Source organism: Punica granatum, unplaced genomic scaffold (assembly GCF_007655135.1).
Source record: "Punica granatum isolate Tunisia-2019 unplaced genomic scaffold, ASM765513v2 Contig00396, whole genome shotgun sequence".
Lineage (NCBI taxonomy): Eukaryota > Viridiplantae > Streptophyta > Magnoliopsida > Myrtales > Lythraceae > Punica > Punica granatum.
This window is the reverse complement of record NW_022204313.1, coordinates 65,669-70,244: the sequence shown is the minus strand read 5'-3', so window position 1 is coordinate 70,244 and position 4,576 is coordinate 65,669. Positions and strand designations below refer to the sequence as shown.

General features: G+C 39.1%; 1 pseudogene; it reads right to left on the bottom strand.

Annotated features, from left to right (window-relative positions):
• Positions 1-740: 740 nt before the first annotated feature.
• Positions 741-3,355, bottom strand: LOC116190218 (annotated as a pseudogene).
• Positions 3,356-4,576: the final 1,221 nt, after the last annotated feature.

The window sequence follows — 4,576 nt, the reverse complement described above, 5'->3', positions numbered from 1 at the left end:
TTAGATATATGTTCCAAGTCTAATTAGAACAATTGCTTCTATATTAATATTTGATTCCAATCGGATCCATGAACCAATATGTATGTACATATATATATGTATATGTATGTACATATCAGCTAGTTTAATGCATGCCCTTATCCATTTATGATAAATATTAGTGAGAGGGCTTTCGAAGAAATGTCCATCGCCCCCACACTCTTTAAAGCAATGGGCCTTAGGGGTAGTTATTGAAGGTTTTGATTGCCAGCGGGGATGCGTCCCTTTCACTTCGATATCTATGGCTCGACCCTTCTAATTCACATATCTCTTACGATCCCTCCACGCAATTGGAGATGTAATTAAGTTAACGTTTTATATTGGGCTCGAGTCCTGATGAAATTTTTTTGTTTGTAACAGGCTGTTCGATGGGTGCATTCGATTTGATACTGGTCATAGACGTGGAATCTATATGACAAGGGATGGTCGAGCTTGGGGTGGGAGAACAAAGTATATATAAAAGTAAACCACGGGGGCAGAGTTTTCTTTGACATAGATCAAGTGACGAGGACCAAAATATTACGCAGTTCATGTAAAATTCAAATTACAAAAAATGTACAAAAATGTAAAATATGAATTTTGTACGAACTTTTTTTCAGTAATTATTATTATTATTCATTTATTATGTAATACATAATGGTATGGAATGATATTATTTTCACGGGCATAGTACGTGATTTTTATACTAGTAAGCATAAGCATAAATGTATGTGTCTATACATACATCTGGACTGATGCTAATTTTCGGTTCAATGTGGTCTTTGACAAAAACAGAAGCAAATTGGACAATGCCGCATCCATGGCTATCAGTTCTATCAAATCTATTTATGTACTAGAACTTGGCCAAGAGCAGGAAAAGGCTTGTAAACTCAGCCTTTTCCGGCTAAGCATCGCGAGCAGCAAAAAATTTCTGGCACACGATGTTGCCTGATATCAACAAGCTATTCTATTGTACTCAAAAGCCTTAGTCACGCTTGCGATACGAGATCATCCGAGACCACCACGCAAATATTTTTTTTTTTTGCGCAAGCAGTCAGTCAGATGACCCTTACATATCTCCAATCTGACTCCATTTGCCTCCATAACTGAAACGAAATCAGAAGCCGAGTGCCGCTAAGCTTAAGGAATCCAAACATTTCATAGCATGCTCTTGGCCAAATGAAGAAAACGCCAAGTTACCACAAAGATGAGAGGCTCAAGGTCAATGGGGTGCTTCGTAAGATGGAGCTGGTAGGAATAGAAATGGTGCATAAGAGGCATGTGCTACAGGGGTCGGGCTCGAGATCTGCGGGAATGGCATGGGCCATAAAATGCGGTATCTGCCAGAAGTAGAGAGCAGCAGAAGAATCATTGCATTGAGAGAAATCTCACCCAAAGCTGCAACCCATCTAAAACCCAATATGGACTAGTTGCCAAGCATGAAAGAAACACAACTTGACAACAAACTCTCGTACTCTTTACATGAAAGCACAAAAAAAACAATATAACAGCCTCCAAATCCAGTGAAAGTTCGGCCAATATAGTAAGCACATAAATCAAGAATAATTTGACTAAAAGAGAGTACCCGAGCAGTGGTGGAATGGCACCCACTATGGTCCCAACCCATGTGTTTACAGGGTGAATCTGCTTCAATGGAGTATAGACAAATGCATAAAGAATAAGATTTGATGCTGCAAGCCCAGCTGCCCAAATATTAGCCTGCAAGAACCTTGTAGAAGAGACATTAAATCAGATCCTAATTGGCATCACTAATAACTACATACCTCACGAGAAAATCAGTTCAGCACAGAAATGTCAAATGCAGGCAGAGAAAGCTGAGGCTGTGTTGCTTCAACAAAGAAGCTTCATTTTTTGTTTCTTTTATCTTCCCCTCTACTATTTTCAATTCTCTATATTATAAAGAAAAAAAGTCAAAATATATTTACATGCTAGATTATCTGATAATTCTATCTTTTTTCCCACAACTCCCCCTCCCTCTTTCAAAGAGAGACAGGCTCGCAGGCCAGGCAAACTACTTCATACTTGTGTCACATGCCAAACAGAGAATTAGATAAAGTGATTCTTTTTTTTCTTTTTTTGGTAATCAGTTTGAAATAAAAGATGGAAATGGAAAAACTAAACTACAAAAGTAGTTTTCTAATGCCTGTATAAATTTAGAAAAGAACTGAAAGTCCAAGCACACTAATTTTCATTTAGACCTGGTAAACATGATTTTCCTTCAATTTTTCTATAATTTCAAAGATTGCTGGAACAGGTGGTAATTTGTTCACCTTGTATGCCAATAAAGCAGTGCCAGCTATACCGACAGAGGATGCCCACACAATCGCATGATGTGCAGAAATCCTCCCTGAGGGGAGTGGTCTTTGCCTTGTTCTCTTCATTTTGGCATCATTATTTATCTCAAACACCTACTGCAACCAAAGGAAATGTAAGTTACGAAATATAGCTCACGTTTATTGTACTTTTTCTAACTCTGATATCAAAGGAGAATCTCTGGAAATGAGAAAACGAAGCGATAACATCTCTTTCCTGTTTTCTTTTCATTAACCAAAAAAGTGATACAGCATGGTACTGGACTGGAGCCTATCTAAACCAGTCATGGGACATGGAACATTTTGAGAGATTGGACTTTGTAAGTAAAAATACATAATGTTAATTTGGAAGATCAACTTCAGCCATCAACAAATCGTGGTTTGCCCATATTGGGAACTACAAATTGACATCTGTGTTTATCAATATCACTACCTAATCTACTGCCGCAAAAGCAATGGCCCCCTTCTATATATATAAAGATAAATAAATATATATATATATGTCACCAAATGCTTCCGTAGCAAGACCGAAGTAAAACATACACTGTGGCTCCAAAAAGCAAAATGACTATCTCTGGAAATAAGACATTGACAAGATCTATTTACTAATTTTCCAAAAGCTTATCTGGTATCAGACAATCAATTTAAAGCTATATCAATTTCCAGCCACCAGCTCCACATAAAACACCTCTCTTTGGGATTTTGTGAATTCAATTTAAAGCCACCGAATGGCACAAATCTCCTATGGAGCTAACTCCATAACAACATAACACAGCAGAAGAAGAAAAGAGTTTCTGCTAAACCATGATATCGATTTTGCTACATTGTTGATGGTAAACAACTCGATTTAGATTGGAACAGTGTTACAATTGAATAACTAACCAGATTTAAGGAGTTTGCAGCCCATCATAGTTCCACCACAAGTGCAACAAAGTCCTGCAACATCAACAGCACTCCCACTACCAAGGATAAACCCAGTTCCAGATGTAGCAACCACTAGCATGCTTGAATAGGGCATATATATATATATATATATACATATTATCAGATTCACATTTGTGTAATGGAAACCTCGGAACTTACGCACAATTCTAGCACCACTCAACAGCAACAAATAAGATACGAACACTGATCTAAACTACAAACAGAGAAGTATATCCTATGAATAACATCCAATAGGTTTCTTCGAGACAATAGTTGTTTAGCCATGCCATTCGGGTTTCACCTCAAAAGTGGTATCGTATATCAGTAGAAAGACATAGCTCATAACGTATCTCCAACTAGAAGTTCCAAACTTGCACATTACAAAAGCATATTCTGCTCAAAGTGTGAACTTACTGAGCATAAAACCACGGGATTTGAAAGCACAACTAAGCTAAAATTGAAGAGAATCGTAAGTGCAATTGATGCGTAAGTCTTCAATTCCCAATATACCGACCTAAACCGAAAAAATCCAAAGTTGCAGACACCATACAAACAGGGGCCAAAATTGTTGGTGTTTCCAGCAAAATTGTTGGAATGACAATAAGAGCGTGAATGAAGAAGTTTTCGGATGGAAATGGGAACAGTAAGAATGAGTGAGTCGAGTGAGAACTCAATTCCGACCTGAGACGAGTTTTGATAACTCCCAGTAGCAATGTCTGTAGTGACGAGCCAAGTCCGCAAAGTTTGAAGATGCGAGAGAAGAGAGATCAAAGGCGGCAGCAGCAGCCGCAGAAGAGGATGCGAAAGCCCCAAATCCGTCGGAGTCGCCGCCACTCAATCCTAATAATCCCAACTCCAGTGGATGTGAAGTGGAAGGTGGTGGCGGCGGCGGCGGTGGCTGTGATGTTGTCGGGATCGAAGCAGATGGGGATGCTGTAGACGACAAGCACTGAAAGCGGGGAAGCGGCGGCCCTAAGACTTCGTCGGCGGAGCTATGGGATAGGCTGCTGGTGATGAGAGCGATGGCAAGAAAAGCTTCTTCGAGGAGCATGTAGTTAAGGACCTTCACATCGTTCAAATGGCGGCTGCTGCAATTCTTTATGCAGTTTTTAGGCAAATTAGGAAAAAGGGACAAAACATTGAACCAGATGGAAATAAATATTACAACCATGCTCTTCAGTCCTCACCTCTAATTCTTTTACGAGTAAATTCACAATTTGGTCCCTGAAAATACTTCGCTAGAGAAATTGATGCAGATATCAAATTGATCTCGCTGTTTGAAACGTTGATATAGTTTAGTC